The sequence below is a fragment of the Castor canadensis genome, chromosome X (assembly GCF_047511655.1).
Source record: "Castor canadensis chromosome X, mCasCan1.hap1v2, whole genome shotgun sequence".
In the NCBI taxonomy this organism is placed as follows: domain Eukaryota; kingdom Metazoa; phylum Chordata; class Mammalia; order Rodentia; family Castoridae; genus Castor; species Castor canadensis.
The window spans coordinates 9,548,645-9,568,089 of NC_133405.1; positions in this window are offsets into that span (position 1 = coordinate 9,548,645).

A 19,445-nucleotide genomic window follows, 5' to 3' on the forward strand; every position below is an offset into this window, starting at 1 on the left:
ATGTGGAGCAAAGAGAGCAATGCTGGAGGTATCACAATACCTGACTTCAAATTATGTTGCAGAGCCACTGTAACAAAAGCAGCATGGTACTGACAAACAATAAAAAAAAACAGATATATAAACCAATGGAATAAAATAGAAGATCCATAAATAAGTCCACACAGCTACAGGTATTTGATTCTCAATTAAATTATCAAAAACATATATTGGACAAAATACAACCTTTTAAAGATATGGTGGTTGGAAAACTGGATATCCACAAGCAGAAGACTGAAACTAGATGCTCTTTCCAGTGCTGTACAAAACTCAACTCAAAATGGATTAAAACATTAATGTAAGACATGAAAGTCTGGAACTACTAGAAGAAAAATTATCAATTTTAGTTCTGCAAATGTATATTAAGGAAGCATTACCAGATACAAAACAAAGCCTATACCTAATTATCCTCATGACAATTTCACAATATGAAAAATTATGATGATCCTCCAAGTTTTCAACAGCTAGAAAATGGATATGGAAAAATTCAGAACATTTTGTAGATATTAAATTAATAAATATTGACTATTATCCATAAAACATAGAGAATGTTATATGGAAAAGAGAATAAATTAAATTATGCATGCCATACAAGTACTCAACAATATGAGCAATTATAGAAAAAGAGATTGAAACAAGACTAAACTGAAAATAGTTACATACAGGGTTAGTGAAGTGGCTCAAGTGGTAGAGCACCTGCTTAGCAAGTCTAAGGCCTTGAGTTCAAGCCCCAGTACTGCAAAAGAAAGAAAAAGGAAGAAGTAAAAGAAGGGAATAAAAAGAAAATAGCTAGATACAACATTAGCTATGGCATTTTGGCAGAACTTAATAGCAATTAATAAGATGCCAAATGTATTATTTTATGTATTTATTGATAAATTATATTTGAAGTATAATGAATGATATCTTCTAAGACCACCATTTACCTGCCATTTCCTCACTAACCAGTTGTGCTCATCCCAATCAGATCATATCAGCCTCCAAATTAAAGGTCATAATGGCTCACAGCTACATTTAGAATAAATGCTATGTCCTTTCTACACACCATTGGCTCTTTGTTATGTGATCCTTAGCTGAATTCTTTGGTGTCATTTGATACTACTTTCCTCCGTCCCTACTAAATTCCAGCTGTGCTTCTGTACTTTTAGTTTCTTTAATGCATGTGTTTTTACACATTTTTGAATTTCACATTTCTAGGTGTTTATCTGAAAATCTAGCTTTGATTGAGTTCTCTATTGTGACTAAATATTTGATATTTTATAAGCAATGTAGAAAAACATTGCTTATGCATACCTCTATGGTAGAGGAAAGGAAATTCCAACTCCAAATGCCACCAAAGTAAAAGCTTCCTTCACGTCTTTTATTTTGTTTTTTAAAATCACGTGTATTTCTTAAATCTTGAAAAACTATACATTTAAAATATAAAATTTGAAACAATGACAAAATTGCTTTAAAATTTTTGCCTAATGAATTTTTAAGTAAATTGATTTGAAGCAATAACATCATTTTTATCTTTGACTTCACAATCTTCTTACATGGCACAAATCTGAAAAAAAATGAGTGGCTGATTCCAAAACTTCCCATGTCTTTGTTCCTTTTAAATATAATGATTATATTATTTTTGGATAATCTGCTCAGAGAAGCGGTACAAGTACTAATAGCAAATCCTTGGGCTCAGTAGGAAGGCTGTATTAACAGTGATAATGGAGGATGATCTACTGCCCAAGTCTGGCTAAGTATGGAGTTCCTGGAGTACCTGGAGAATACCGTGGCTGTATCCCCACACAATAACCTGCCTTTCCTATAGCTTGTGCTAGTATGAAGGATAAATAAAAAAGAAATGGCTTTTTAAATATTGGATCTGGATATTGCACAATAAGATTTATCCATATCCTCACACATAATATATATATATATATATATATATATATATATATATACATACATATATATATTTAAATAACAAACTGTCCTATAAAAAAATCACCTACTTGCCTGAGAGGAAGAGCTCTATAGTACACTATGAGGTGGTCATTTATCTTCATTTTTTTTCTTTGTTGTTTTTGTTACTGAAGTTGTTACTTTTCCTTTTGGAAAGTAAGATTAAATTTTAAATAATTAAATCCTCACATCACTTATCTCATTCACCCTAATTTTATCTATCCCTTTTTGCATAATCTCTAAACTCTCATCTGATACTCATCCATAGATAATTGCTTTATTTATGTATTCTTTAAATGTTTCCTCTCTGCCACTCCTTAGAAGCAGGTAGATTAAAATGAGACACAACAAATATATCTGAACTAATTTAAAAATCTGAATGCATAACACATAGTTCTACAAATTACTAAACAACTCTTGAACCACAGACAGATGAAATTCTTCCAGTGTTTGATCATTTTCCTTTGGGAAATCTTCACTTTATTTTCAAGTTAATTTAGTCTCTGATGTTTTGCTGTGTGAATTAAACGAATTGCTTTCTCTCTATGAAGTTCATTACATTACATACTCACGCACTTGATTCTCCAGAATCAAGTAGGATTTTAAATTCTGATCTTTCTGGGCATGCATAAGTGTTGGTTTTGTAAACTGTACTTTTGGTTTCTTTTTTTTTTTTACTGTACTGGGTTTTCAGCTCAGAGCCTCATTCTTGCTAGGCAGGTGCTTTACCACTTGAGTCACTCACTACACCATCCCATAAATTATTCCTGAATAGCACATAATCTAGAATCTATTTGTTTATGTGCCTAATTTTACAGCAATATCACCATAAAAACAAAGAAAATCTCCATTAAATTTGAAGACTTTCATGTGATACTACATTTTTTTCGGGTTTCCTGTTCCTGAAATTGTCACCACGTAGAGCAATTTAAGAGAACATATCAGTGATTTGAAAGTACAAGTTCTCTTTTTTTTTTTTTTTTGCATGATGTAGAAAATTTGAGCAAATGTGCTGGAACTTGCAAATTTCTTGCATCTGACAATACAAAATCCCATATCAGATTAAAAAGACAAAATAAACTTTTCTGCTATATCAAACCTCCACCATTCAGAGATTAGTTTGATTCAGAAAGTAAACAGCATAGTACCAAATCTGTCTTCTTGTTTGTACATTTTATCATTTTCTCATTTACAAAGTAATTCAATGGTGCCATTCTTTTCTGTTGCTAATAACTTTAATACAAAGCTCTTAATTTTAACAACTTGTATTTTAGGATAATCAATTGAGTTGTTCAGCTATTGGTCCAAGAAATCTAGAAGTCTACAAATTGGACTCAGTTGTCTAAGATGTAACTGTGAAGACATTAAAGTAGCCTTTATGAAAAGATTCTAAATTTTTCTGAATTCTATTGCCCTTGGCTAAACTACAATAAAGCATTGAATTAAATCAGTATTTCTCCATGTTTTTTTAATTATCATAGTTTTGTAAGTATAATCCAGTAAAAGATCCTTCAAAACTTCCACTGTATACCACTTCTCTACCCTCCACTCCAGTCAAGCCATTTTAAGAACCCCCATTTGAGTAATTACATGACTATTTCTACTTGATGAGTTGGGCCAATATACTTTACACTTTTTTGTTACTTTGAGGAATATAGCACAAGATACAAAAGTGTATGATTGCACAGATAAAAAGTGAGGGCAACAGTGATATCAGTAGGTGATTTGGATTTATTTCATTGTCAATTACTTAAGGTAATCTGTAAGTAAAATACAGTAATGAATCACTTCAACTGTCCATTTTTAAATTTTCCCATTTTATTTTCATGCTTACAAATTTCCCCAATTGCGTTAATTATTTTTTTTCTCCCATATTCCAATGCTCTAAGTGCTAGGGAGACACTTGGAAATTAAATACATAACAATTTTTGTACTTATCACTCTTGAAATAGAAGGTATAGAAAATGAAGGATATAAGCAAAATATATAGTATAGTAGATTATGATAAGTGATCCAATAGGGAAAATGGTAAGGTGTAATATGAATGTGTAGGTACATTTTAGTTGGGCCAGGAATGTCCTCACTGGTTGAGCCAGGCATACATCTAAGGGAAGAATATCTCAGGCAACAGAAACACATAGATATTGAGGCAGGATTATGACATGTTCCAGAAATAACTGGTGGGATAGTGTGCCTGTGACAAAGTGACTGAGGAGTTAAGTAGGAGTAAAGTCAGTAAGAAAATGAGGAGCAGTCGGGATGGCCTTTGAGGAACAAAGCATGGCATTTTTTTTTATTTTATTCATATGTGCATATAATGTTTGGGTCATTTCTCCCCCCTTCCCCCTGCCCCCTCCCTTACCCCACCCCCCACTCCCTCCCTTAACTCCCCTTACCCCTCGCTACCCGGCAGAAACTATTTTGCCCTTATCTCTAATTTTGTTGAAGAGAGAGTATTAGCAATTATAAGAAGGACCAAGGGTTTTTTCTAGTTGAGATAAGGATAGTTATATAGAGAGTTGACTCACACTGCTTTCCTGTACATGTGTGTTACCTTCTAAGTTAATTCTTGAACTAACCTTTTCTCTAGTTCCTGGTCCCCTTTTCCTATTGGCCTCAGTTGCTTTAAGGTATCTGCTTTAGTTTCTCTGCGTTAAGGACAACAAATACTAGCTAGTTTTTTGGGTGTCTTACCTATCCTCATACCTCCCTTGTGTGCTCTCGCTTTATCATGTGATCAAAGTCCAATCCCCTTGTTGTGTTTGCCCTTGATCTAATGTCCACATATGAGGGAGAACATATGATTTTTGGTCTTTTGGGCCAGGCTAACCTCACTCAGAATGATGTTCTCCAATTCCATCCATTTACCTGCGAATGATAACATTTCGTTCTTCTTCATGGCTGCATAAAATTCCATTGTGTATAGATACCACATTTTCTTAATCCATTTGTCAGTGGCGGGGCATCTTGGCTATTTCCATAACTTGGCTATTGTGAACAGAAGCATGGCATTTTAAACTGTGTGTAAGCAGAAGCTATTAGTAGGTTTTGTACAGGGTGATAACGTGATTAGACTTATAATTCAACACAGTCACTCAGGTTAGTTTATTTGAAAGTAGACTGAAGGAGGCTATAGAAGACATTTAAGAAATCCAGTAGCAGTCTATTATGGTGATTCAAGTGAGTGATAATGATTGGAATCAAGCCATTGGAGTAGAGGTAATGAGAAGTGGTAGAATTCTTTATACATTTTGGCAGTGTTTACTGATGGACATAGCATATAAATAAAGGGAGAAAGGAATCCAGAATACCCCCTAAATATGTGGCCTGAACTATTAGAAGAACAAAGCTGCCATTTATTGAAATATAAAAGGTTGGAATCAATGATTTTTTTTTACTAAGACACATTAAGTTAAATTTTCCTATGGATATCTGAGTAAATAGAGTTGGTAGTTTCAGTACACGATTGTGGAGTTTATCAGAAGGATCTAGAAAGGAAGTATGAATTCTATGATCACAAACATAAAGATGGCATTTAGATCCCTGAGACTGGAAGATATCACCAGTAACAGAGAATAATGAGTTTAAGTCAAATGATTCTGATGAACCAATGAAGGTGAAGACTGAGAAGTGATGAGTGATTTTATAAATAATGAGTAGATTAGGGTTGTCACAAGTGCCATTTCAGTGGAGTGATACTAAGGAAAAATGGACAAGGAGGATCATAAACAGAGAATATATACCTGGCTAAATACTGGTTAGATTCTCCACTGCAGAATGTGGATCATAGAAATGATATAATCTGCCTTATATTTTAGTAGGAGATCTCTGACTCATGTGTAGAAAATAGGCTAAAAAGAAGCAAAGGTGGAAGAAGGTTAATCGAGCTAACAGGGCTATTAAAATAATCCAGGGGAAAGGAGGTGGTGATGCTAGTCAGAATGGCAACAGTGAAGATGGAGTGGAAATTGTTAGTTTATGGGTAGATTTTGACAGTAAAGACCATAAAATCTGCTGGTAGATAAAATAAAGAATGGGATAGAAATATAAGTCACCTGGAATGATGCGGTAACCATTGATGGAGTTGGTAGAGAAGATTTAGTCACAAAGACGTGAGGAAGGGTTAATGCAAGTATAAACATGATGAACATAGGTATGAATATGCAAAAGTATAAAGACTACATAGAGAAACATAAGTATCAATGGTAGCATGGTGTAGTGACAAATACGAGTTATTAAAGTAACAAAAAATTGGGCTCAAATTTCAGAGTGCTTATGTTTTGTTTAATAACTGGAAATATGTTCAAGACAAAAAGAGCAGAGAATATAAAGGACCTGAAGAAAAAGTGTGCCTGGTATCTTACAGGAAGAGTCCAAGAAGGCTGGGTTGCTTGAGGAAGTTGAACAAGATCCAGAGGAGTAGCAGATAATGATCAAAGAGTTAATAAGAGTCTTCTCAAAGAAAACACAAGTTCTAAGTTGGCTGGTATAGTTTTGGTATAAGAAATACATAGGAAGGGTATTGTGATTTCAGAAATCTCTATGCAGTTAGTAGCTGTCAGAGGAGCTTACTTCAGGGAAGCCACAGAATCAAATTTGTTATTTTATATCATTCTGGAATATAGGATGGTGTGAGAATAAAATAATATTTTCTCATACTATTGGTCTTGATATTTACTCAAATTTATTTAATCATTACCAATTGCCAATGCTTTCTCTGTCTGTCTCTGTCTCTGTCTCTCTCTTTCAGTTGTCCTGGTATTTCAATTCAGCTCTTTGCACATGCTAGGCAGGCTCTCTACTGCTTGTACCATGCCTCCAGCCCCTATTCAACTTTTAAACATGCACACAAACTGTTTTTTTCTCTTTCTCTTTACCAGTTTGATAAAGTGTATCTTCCTAAAATCACTGTCTTATCCCATATTTTGTCATTCAAGTTCTTTCTCATTTGGTTTTAAACCAAATTCATCACTTTCTCCTGACCCGACCTAACATAAATCTATACTCCAGTCATTCAGTGAACATGGCATACAATGTCATGTCTTTTTGTTTATGCTTATGATGTTTCTGTTATAAAATGTACCTGGGATTTGTTTAAATCAGGTATGGTAACACAGAGAGACATGAAAGTGACTGTCATAAAGAAAGAAGATTTTGCTAACAGTTCCCTAAAATTTGGAAGCATGCTACAGTAATTAGGGCACATGGAGTAGCACATGAGGGTCAGTCAGAAAGCCGTGCACACAGGGAAAATGTAGGCAAAAACTTTTGTTGTAGTTTCTTGCAGGGAAGGAAAAAATAGTGTAACCAGGTTTAAGATTGGCTAGTTTGAACCAGTTCAGTGATCTCAGGATAGAAATGCTGTTAAAGTCATCAGATACCTGGCCTTGAGATAATTTTAGGACCTGTACAGACTTAGAATGTAAAAGATGAGAAAAAAGAGGTTGTTGTTGAGTATGACCTAGGTTCTGTTGGGTTGCAAATGAAAGCTGTGTTCAAAGGTGGTGTTCAAGAATGAGGAATGTGGGAGGGCCAATTCTTCCCCAGTGGTCAACAAGATCTCAAATAACAGAGCATCAAGAAAATACAAAATAAAATGTAGTTAATGCAATTTCCTTAGACACTCATTCTTTATTATGAATGAACTGATTCATGATGCAAGACTCAATTCTAATGTGTCCTCTGATAAGTGCTTCCCAATTACTACATCAACATTAATCATGTTCCCCTCTTTAATGACAGTCTTTTGTGTAGTGTTCTCTTTAATTACATACCATATTTCTGACCTAATAAATATACAAGGGTTACTATCCCTTATATTTTTTAAAAATAAAATAGTTGTCTTTGGTAACAAAAATAGAAACTAAATGACATAATATGACATCATTAAGATCAAGTAAAGTATTATTAAAGTAACTTCAGAATAAGAATTACTGGCAGTTTCTTATTAATGGAAAACTATACAGAATTTATACATAGAGAAAGAATGCCAACCTTTTATAACTCAGTATAAATGAAAAAATTTAAACAAATACAGACATGGTCAAAGAAGTGTTTAATTTAAAATATAATTCCCACTTAGAACTCAAAAAGTATTTTACAAATGGTGACATCAAACTCCTCGCATGTGATTTCCTGTTTGTTTTTGTTTGTTCATTACTAAGCTGAGTGATTTCTCCAGTATTTCTTGTTGACCGTACTACACTTCAGATATAATCAACTTTTACAAAAATGTATTGAAAATATACAGCAATTTTGATTTGAAGAATCCTGACAGTATTTACTAGCTGTGATTCTAGCCAATGAGTATAGCTACTTGTCTATACTGATTAAGGAAAATTTTTTAACCATGTAGCAAAGCTGTCCTTTTTTGATAACATGGCTTCAAGATGGTTGCACAAAATGTAGTGCTTAATAGAGTTACATATGGGTAAGCCAGCTACCTGCCCAGAATTCAATCAATGCTTTGTAATGAGCCCATATATAATAATAATAATAATATTAATAATAATAATGCTAACAACACAATGATAATGTACCACATATATCAATCTGGTTATTTGGAAAGATACTTTATAAATACTGAAGATTTACTAGGTGTTAGATATCCTATGTCTCACAAATAACTATATTTGATCAGAAAATTACTATGAGTATCCTACATTTCTAATGATGTTTTTGAATTTCACAATCATTTTCACCATCTATTATTCTCCTTTTTGGCTGACTGCACACAGTCATTCAGAATTTATGCCAATTAACCATGGTCCATATGGAGGCCTTTATGTGCCATGTTTGCAAGCAAGTAGGATAATGCATGACATACCTCCTGGGTTACTGCAAGACATTTATACTAAATATCATCTGTCATCATGGCAGTGGTTTCTTCTTGGTCAAAAGGTAGCTGGATTCTTTATTCTTTCTAAACTCAAGGTTATACAGAAGAGCCAATTGCCAAAGGAAAGATTTAGTATGAAAACATGTCATACAGGAAGGAAGAATCCATATGATATGAAGATTTTTTCATTGGGATAGAAAACACAAATGATTCTTGTCCTGCAGTTAAGTCACAGATGGGCAAGGCTCAGATGTTACATGAGGATACAGAAATGAATAAGATTCCCTAGTGAGAATTCAAAGTACATCTTGGCAAAAAATGAAATTGTTCACTGTATAGTAGGGTCATTACACACAACCCTTACTCATTCCTCCATCTGGTTTCTATGTCAGGTAGAATTAATTCAGCTTTTAGTGGTTTAATTCTCAACCACTTCAAACACAGCAAATATATAAGACATATACTGAAATCTGAATGTACTTGGGTCAATGTGTTTATATTTGTTTGGGAGTGGGGGCACGATAATGTTCAAAATAATTAAAAGAATAAAACAAGTTTAGAAAAAGTCAAATCACTCTAGTAATAATATTCTAAGGACAAGGTTAAAAAGAAATCTAATTATTGACAAGCCTTTCCAAATAGCCATGTTATTTTATCTTGAGCATTAAACTAGTGTCATTGAAAGAACCACTAGTATTAGAGATAAATGTTCAGATAAAAAATAAATTAAGAAGAGATTTGTTGTTAACAAAAATATTGACTGATGAATCACTTCTTAAAGGAAGAATGGTTTACTTTGCTCAAAAAGAAAAATCATCCAGAACTCAATAGTGGTTGTACTTTATGCTGTCTAGATTTTCTGACTGTTAATATGTAGCCATTCTAACCAAGTAATAATATTAAGATTATTAAAAATTGGAAAGCAATTAAGTCAAATAAGGTATTTATTGAGTTATTTTCAGTCTGCTTATCTTTGTACTTTATTGCTGAGTCAATTGTAAATGAAGCACAAATCAACTGGCAGTCTTAGATCTAGGTTTTTTTTTTTAACGTAAGTAACTATTTTAGAGTTCTCTTTTTATGCTCATCATTCTGAAGGGAAAAATCAGTCCAAAGAGACTTTTCATGTTATAATTAGTAATTTAGAAATTATGGAATTAGTCTAATAATTACAAAGATTATGAAAGCTAACTAATTGACTGTAGAAGGTGGTTCTTCAATATTACCCAGTGATCTAAGAAAAATATTGCCCTTACCAAAATTATAGCAGTCACACTCAGAGACCAAGTACTTGCTGGAAAAAACTGCAGATAAAATATGTTATTTCACAATATATTTTGGTTATACATTGACTAACAATCATCAGCATGTGTTGAGTTCCATTGTACATGAAGCAAAAAATGTACTTCTCTTCAAAGCTCAGTTTTATTGAATTCCATCAGAGCATATATTCATATGAAAATTAGACTCTGGGATAAGCATCAGGCAAAATAGTAATAAGTAATGATAGGTATGTCCCACAGTGGGAAACATAAGGAATTATCAGGGGCCTTTCATGAATGGCTTCAGGAAATGTATAGAGAGAAAATGCTAAAATGGAGGATGGTATATATATCCCCACTGATATTTTTGAACTAATAGAAAGGAACAGCAAAAGGCTATTGTGGCAGTCCTTCAAATTAAAATATGCTCACTGATGACATGGTCCACCTCATATTTAATGTGAACAGATTGTGGAAGGTCAGAAATTAAAAAAAGGATTGTGGCAAAATTCAACACCATTTGACTTTATATAAAAACAAAATGGTAAAAAGCTGCATAAAAGCAAAGAAAATTGTTTCTATAATAATGGTTCCTTTAAAAAATACTTTACCAAGAATGTAGCACTAGCCTAATAGCATAAAATTTTGTCATACACGGTATATCTTTAACAGCAGTTTTGTTGAGAAGCATGCTGATTTTGTGTTAACCAAATACAAATAATCACAAGCTTAATGTTTTTCTATACTTGATACTGTGTCAAATAAGTGCACTCAGTCAGTCATTTTTCCTTGTTAGCATCATACTCCTGAATGAAGACAATTGAGAATGGATGTACTTACAAACTATTCAAATAGACTAGTTCTACAGAACTATTTTTAAGTATTCATATTCTAATCAATAGTGCAAAAAGGAGCCATATAAGATTTTTCTTCTGTTCTGATGGCATATTTATGTCAGTTGCCTGATTCAAATCAATTAGACTATAGATATCTATGAACAACCATATGGTGCACAAATAAAGCATACAAGATCAGTTAAACATCAAAAATATATCATTTTCATAGTTAGAAAGGAACACTGACAGGGAAAATATTTATTATTCAAAGAATATACTACCTAATGGAAGGAGCTATCTTAATATTTTAAATCTATACATAGTAAAGCAAATTCTTTTTTCCTTTTTTTTTGTTTATTCATATATGAATACAATGTTTGGGTCATTTCTTCTCCCCTACCCCCTACCCCCTCCCTTTTTCCCCACCCCCTCCCTTTCCCCCCTACCCATTCACTTCCAGGCAGAAACTGTTTTGCCCTTATCTCTAATTTTGTTGAAGAGAGAGTATAAACAATAATAAGAAGGACAAAGGGTTTTTGCTAGTTGAGATAAGGATAGCTATGCAGGGAGATTCCCAGCATTGCTTTCATGTACATATGTGTTACATTCTAAGTTGATTCTTCTTGAACTGACCTTTTCTCTAGTTCCTGAACCCCTTCTCCTATTGGCCTCTGTCGCTTTAAAGTTTCTGCATTAGTTTCTTTGCATTGAGGACATCAAATACTATCATGATTTTTGGGTTTCTTACCTATCCTCATACCTCCCTTGTGTGCTCTTGCATTATCATGTGACCAAAGTCCAATCAACTTACTGTATTTGCCCTTAATCTAAAGTCCACATATGAAGGAAAACATATGATTATTGCTATTCTGAGCCTGGCTAACCTCTCTCAGAATGATGTTCTCCAGTTTCATCCATTTACTTGTGAATGATAAGATTTCAATCTTCTTCATGGTTGAGTAAAATTCCATTGTGCATAAATACCACATTTTCTTAATCCATTCGTCAGTAGTGGGGCATCTTGGCTGTTTCATAACTTGGCTATTGTGAATAGTGCTGCAATAAACATGGGTGTGCAGGTGCCTCTGGAGTAACCTGTGTCACAGTCTTTTGGGTATATCCCCAAGAGTGGTATTGCTGGATCATATGGTAGATCTATATTTAGATTTTTAAGTAGCCTCCAAATTTTTTTCCAGAGTGGTTGTACTAGTTTACATTCCCACCAGCAGTGTAAGAGGGTTCCTTTTTCTTCCCACATCCTCACCAACACCTGTTGTTAGTGGTGTTGCTAATGATAGCTATTCTAACAGGGGTGAGGTGGAATCTTAGTGTGGTTTTAATTTGCATTTCCTTTATTGCTAGAGATGGTGAGCATTTTTTCATGTGTTTTTTGGCCATTTGAATTTCTTCTTTTGAGAAAGTTCTGTTTAGTTCACTTTCCCATTTCTTTATTGGTTCATTAATTTTGGGAGAGTTTAGTTTTTTGAGCTCCCTGTATATTCTGGTTATCAGTCCTTTGTCTGATGTGTACCTGGCAAATAGTTTCTCCCTCTCTGTGGGTGGTCTCTTCAGTTAAGAGACCATTACTTTTTTTGTTCAGAAGCTTTTTAGTTTTTGAAAGTACCATTTGTCTATAATTTCTCTTATTTGCTGGGCTGCTGGGGTTCTATTGAGGAAGTCCTTGCCTATACCTATTATTTCCAAAGTGTTTCCTACTCTTTCCTGTACTGTAGAGATTGGGGTCTGATGTTAAGGTCCTTGATCCATTTGGATTTGATACTAGTACAGGATGATAAACATGGATGTAGTTTCAGTTTTATGTAGATGGCTAACCACTTTTCCCAACAGCTTTTGTTGAAGGGGATGTCTTATCTCCATCGTATATTTTTAGCACCTTTGTCAAAAATAAGTTGGATATAGTTGTATAGATTCATATCTGGGTCCTCTGTTCTTTTCCACTGGCCTTCATGTCTGTTTTTGTGTCAGTACCATGGTGTTTTTATTGCTATTGCTTTGTAATATAGTTTGAAGTCAGGTATTGTGATACCTCCAGTATTGTTCTTTTTTGCTGAGTATTGCCTTGGCTATTAGCATTCCTTTGTGTTTCAAATGAACTTTATGGTAGGTTTTTCAATCTCTGTGATTAATGTCATTGGGATTTTGATGGGAATTGCATTGAACATGTAGATTGCTTTTGGTAATATAGCCATTTTTACTATGTTGATTCTATCAATCCATGAGCATGGGAAATCTCTCCACTTTCTCTAGTCTTCCTCAATCTCTTTCTTCAGAAGTTTATAGTTTTCCTAATAGAGGTCATTCACATCCTATATTAAGTTTACACCTAGGTATTTGATTTTTTTTGAGGCTATTGTCAAAGGAACTGTTTTCATATATTCTTTCTCAGTTTGTTCATTATTAGTGTATAGAAAAGATAATGATTTTTGCATGTTGATTTTGTATCCTGCCACATTGCTGTACCATTGATGGTGTCTAGGAGTTTTTAGGTAGAGTTTTTTGAGTCTTTAAGGTATAAAATCATATCATCTGCAAATAGGGATATTTTGACAGTTTCTTTACCTATTTCTATTCCTTTTATTCTTTCTTATTGCCTAATTGCTCTGGCTAGGAATTTCAGTACTGTGTTGAATAGGGGTGGGGATAGTGGGCATCCTTGTCTCATTCCTGATTTTAGGGGAAATGGTTTCAGTTTTTCACCATTAAGTATAATGTTGGCTGTAGGTTTGTCATATATAGCTTTTATAATGTTGAGGTACTTTCCTTCTATTCCTAGTTTTCTTAGAGCTTTTATCATGAAATGGTGTTGGATCTTATCAAAGGCTTTTTCTGCATCTATTGAGAGGATCAAGTGGTTTTTGTCTTTGCTTCTGTTAATGTGGTGTACTATATTTATTGATTTTCATATGTTGACCCACCCCTGCCTTCCTGGAATGAAGCCTACTTGGTCATGGTGAATTATCTTTTTGATGTGTTGTTGAATTCTGTTTGCCATTATTTTATTGAGCATTTTTACATCAATGTTCATTAAGGAGATTGGCCTATAATTCTCCTTTTTGGAGGTGTCTTTGTCTGGTTTTGGGATGAGTGTAATAATGGCTTCATAAAATGAGTTAGGCAGCTTTCCTTCTCTTTCTATTTCGTGAAACAGTTTAAGGAGAGTTGGTATTAGTTCTTCTTTAATGTCTGATATAATTCAGCAAAGAATCCATCAGGTCCTGGACTTTTGCTTTTTGGGATAGTCTTTATTGCTGCTTTGATTTCATTTTGTGTTATAGATCTATTCAGGTGATTAATGTCCTCTTGGTTTAGTTTTGGATAATCATAAGTATCTAGAAATCTGTTCATTTCTTCAAGATTTTCAAATTTATTAGAATATAGGTTCTCAAAGTAGTCTCTGATGATTGCCTGGATTTCTGTGGTGTTTATTGTTATCTCCCCTTTTGCATTTCTGATTTTACTGATTTGGGCTTTTTCTCTCCCCATTTTAGTGTGTTTTGCCAGGGGTCTTTTGATCTTGTTTATTTTTTCAAACAACCAATTTTTTGTTTCATTAATTCTTTGTATGGTTTCCTTTTGTTCCTATTTCATTGATTTCTACTCTTATTTTTATTATTTTTCTCCTTCTGCTTGTCTTGGGATTTGCTTGTTCTTTTTTTTCTAGGAGTTTGAGATGTAGTGTTAGGTCATTGATCTGAAATCTTTCTGTCTTTTTAATATATGCACTCATGTCTATAAACTTTCCTCTCAGGACTGCCTTTGCTGTGTCCCTTAGGTTCCAGTAGGTCATGTTTTCATCTTCATTAACTTCCAGGAAACTTTTTATTTCCTCTTTTATTTCATTGATGACCCACTGAACATTGAGTAATGATTTGTTAAGTTTCCAAGTGTTTGCATGCTTTTTGCTATTATTTTTGTTGTTGAGGTCTAGTTTTAATGCATTGTCATCAGATAGAATGCATGGTATTATTTCTATTTTCTTATATTTGCTGAGGCTTGCTTTGGGCCCTAGGATATAATCAATTTTGGAAAAGGTTCCATATGCTTCTGATAAGAATGTATATTGTGCAGAAGTTGGAAGAAATATTCTGTAGACATGGGCTAGGTCCATTGATCTATGATGTGATTTAGATCTAGTATTTCTTTATTGATTTTTTGTTTGGATGACATACTATTGGTGATAGGGGGGTATTAAATTCTCCCACTATCATTTTGTTGGAGTTTATATTTGTTTTTAGGTCCTTCAGAGTATGTTTGATGAAATTGGGTGCATTGACATTGGGTGCATATAGGTTGATAATTGTTATTTCCTTTTGGTGTATTTCCCCTTCTATTAGTATGGAATGTCCTTCTTGATCTTGTTTGATCAATGTAGGCTTGAAGTCTACTTTGTCCAAGATAAGTATTCCTAGTCCTGCCTGGTTTTGGGGGCCATTGGCTTGGTAAATCTTCTTCTAGCCTTTCAAAATAAGCTAGTGCTTATTTCTGTCAGTGAGATGGGTCTCCTATAAGCAACAAAGTTTTGGATCTTCCTTTTTAATTCAGTTTGTCAAATGGTGTCTTTCGATGAAGGAATTAATTCTGTTAACATTCAGTGTTAATATTGATAAGTATGTGTTGATTCCTGTCATTTAGTTGTCTTAGTTGTTTAAGGGTTTGATTGTGTTCAGCTAAATCGATGTTACACTCTGCTTTCTTGCATTTTCTTCTCCTGTGGTTTGGTACTGTGTGTTCTTTCATGGGATTGTTTACTTTCACATTCTGTGTGCAGTATTCCTTGAAGAATCTTTTGTAGTGGTGGCTTTGTGGTCATATATTGTTTTAGTTTCTGCTTATCATGGAAGACTTTTATTGCTCCTTCTTTTGAATGATAGTTTTGCTGAATAGAGTATCCTAGGGTTGAAGTTATTTTCATTCATTGCCCAGAAAACCTCACTCCATGCTCTTGTTGTTTTAAGGTTTCCATGGAGAAATCTGCTGTGATTTTGATGGGTTTACCTTTTTATGTTATATGTTTTTTCTCTCTTATAGCCTTCAATATTCTTTCTCCATACTCTGTGCTTGTTGTTTTAATGTTAATATGTTGTGGGGTAATTCTATTTTAGTCAAGTCTGTTTGGTGTCCTGGAGGTTTCCTGTACCTGAAAGGGCATAGTTTTTTCTAGATTTGGAAAATTTTCTGTTATTATTTTGTTAAATATATTATGAATTCCTTTTGCTTGCACCTCTTCTCCTTCTTCAAGGCCCATGAGTCTAGAGTTTGGTCTTTTGATGGAGTCAGTGAATTTTTGCATATTCTTTTCACAGGTTTTGAGTTGTCTGACTAGTAGTTCTTCAGTCTTTCCTTTAAATACCATTTCATGTTTGAGTTCTGAGACTCTGTCTTCTGCTTGTTCTAGTCTGCTGGAGTGGTCTTCCATTTTGTTTAGTATTTCTGTTTCGTTCTTTTTTCTGAGGTTTTCCATAGCATGAGTAACTTCCTCTTTAATACTGTCAATTTTTATCCTGTGTTCATTTATCTCTCTATTTATGGTGTTCTTTGTTTTTCTTTTGGTGTTTATATAGGGCTTCTATGGTTTCTTTTATTTGTTCTTGTGCTATCTCATATTCTTTATTTTTGTTTTCTTGGAGTTTCTTGAGTGTCTCCTGTACATTTTGGTTGATCATATCCAATATCATCCCCATGAAATTCTCATGGATTACTTGCAGGATTTCTTCTTTCAGATTGTTGTGGGCTTCATTGGGTTCCTTGGTATAGTTTCTCTTTGTTTTGTTGGAATCTGTACTAATTTGTCATTGGGAGGAAAATGGTTTCCATCCTTTTTCCATCTTCCCATCATTCCACTTGGTGCTGTTACTGTCCCTGTACTATGTGTAATTTAGTATTATCTAGCTGTAATAGTAAAAATAATGATATCTAGAATGGAAGAGTAAGAGGAAAAAGAAAGCAAAGAAAGAAAATAAAAAAGAAAAAAAAATGGAGAACCAAAGAAATTAACAGGGAGAGGTAGTGTACTAATCAACAGTGAACTGAACAAGCATTAGTGACAAAGAGAAAAAAGAAAAAAGAAAAAAGAAAAAAAAAATCCCAGGTTCAGCTGCAATAAAGTTTCAGTCTTAGTAGTTCTGGTGTTACTCCTTCAGCATCCAGTCCTGGTGTTGGTGTTTGATTAATAGCTCTGTTGTTGTCTCACCAGAGGAAAAAGAAATAATAAAAGGAAAAACAAAATTAAAAAAAAAGATTTGTATAACTATAAAAAAATAAAAATTTGAAGTCTAGAAACCATGACATTTCAGTCTTATTAGTTGTGTTGTTGCTTCTTCAGCATTCAGTCCTGGTGTTGGTATTTAATCGGTAGCACTGTGGTTTTCTTGCCAGGTGGTTGAGTCAGGAGAAAGCTTTGTGAACTATTATCTGCTCTGTTTCAGGCTATGGTTCACCTGCCACCTACTGCCAGCCAGCTGCTGCTGCAGGCTTTATTTATTGAAGTTTGCTGGGGGAGCCATCACACCCACCTACTCTGGCAGGCTTTGTTTATTTAGAGTTCTCCCAGAAGCCTGCCCCTCCCCTCTTCACCGGTGGACAGTCCAAGTCAGCTACAGTTGTAGGCTTCATTTTCAAGGTTCACATGGGGAACTGCCCTTCCCAAATTTTCTGGTGGAACATCCTGCACGTCAGCCACTGTGCAACCTTTGTTCATTTAAAATTCCCTGGGGGGAAACCCAACTTCTCTGGCAGGCTTTGTTTGTTTAGAGTTTGCTTGGGAGCCTGCCCCTCCCCTTTTCTACAGTGGTGAGTCCTACAAGGCTGGTACAGTTGCAGGCCTTGTTTGTTTAAAGTTCACACAGGGAACCGCACTTCCCCAGCTCTCCGGTGGAGCATCTCACATGTCAGCCATTGTTGCAAGCCTTGTTGATCCAAAGCTTGCTAGGGGGAGCTGCCAAACCCATGTTCTCCAGCAGACTTGTTTATTTAAAGTTCACGTGGGTGCCTGCCCTTGCCCCTTTCTCCAGAGTGCACAAGGTGCCCTGTCCTCTTTGCTATGTGTCCTTTTCAGTTCCTTGTTCTTTATTCAGTTTTTTTTCCCAGAGCAGGGGTCAAACTGTCCAGGGGGCTAGGCTGATTTATCCCATGAGTGGCTGTGGGGATACCACGTGCTGCTTATTTGCTCACCTGTTGGTCTGCATCTCCTAAGAAGGTTAGGAACCAGTGTCTGGCAGCAAAGGAGCCCTCCTGGTGTCTCTGTATTATGTGGCATGGAGAGGCTATGTGTGGGCTGTGGGTTTGGGGGTGTCAAAGTTTTGCTTCTTCTTGGTGGTTTATCCTGCCAGGTGTTTATCCTGCCAGGCGTGTCTCCAGTGTCTCAGCAAATTTTTGCTTTCCAGACCTCATGCTATCTGCTTCCTCTCTCTAGTCACCATTTTGCATCCTCTTCCACAAATTCTTACTCTTCAAGTATTTGTCAGTGTTGTACTAACTTGAGGCAAAGAACAAAGAAAGCAGATGTGAGGAGCAGAACAGTGAACTGTTTTAAAAAGCTTGTGAAAATCATGTTTCTCATAGACTAATCAGTAACAGAATGACCTTGTAACATTTTGTTGTATTTTCTACTTTAAGCTTTTCTACTAGGTCTATTCATATCAAAACTAAGGGCATAATCTTCAGTCAAAACTATTCTCATAACATTTTACTTCTTAAAAATTGACCAAAAGTAGCATATAAATCATTTTTTTTACATTGGAGAAGCAGATTAAGTTTAAACACTCATCTATATTTAAGTCATCTAGGTCATTAAGCACATGGAGACTATGGTAGAAACAATAATAACCCCCAAAAGATGGCCACATTTGGATCCCTAAAACCTGTGAATACATTACTTTTCATTGTGAAAAAAATACTTCTTTGCCTTCATTAAGAACCTTGAGATAGGAAGAGTATCCTGGATTATCCCAGGGGGCTGGTGTAGTCACAAGAATCCTTATAAGATGGAGGCAAGAAACTCAGAATTAGAATAAACAATGACATGATGGAAGATTATGTGTATATACATGAGTGTGTGAAAGAGATTTTAAAAGAGGAGAGAGGGTGATGTAGAATGAGAAGACAGCATTTTGAAGAAATTATGGTACTGGCCTTGAAGAAGTATGGGAAAGTACCTAGAGAGGAGGAAGCTGTGAACTAAGGAATGTGGGCACTCTCTAACATTGGAAAAAACAAGGTAATGAATTCTTCCTTAGAGTCTCAAGTTTTATGACCTCCTTTAACTCTAAGATAATGAATTCATGTTATTTTCAGCCACTAAATTATACCATCATGAACTTAAAATAGAGACCCTAACCATGAAAGTGCTATGTTACCACTTAAAACTTTTGTTGCCTTTTCAATTTATGCCATTTTAAAAAGTTCTTCATGAGGGAGAGACTTGATCATTCAGGAAAATTTTCAATGTTTATATAGTTTTCAACATATCTAATATGTCCTCTTTTCCTACTGAGATAGTTACTTTTAGTTTTC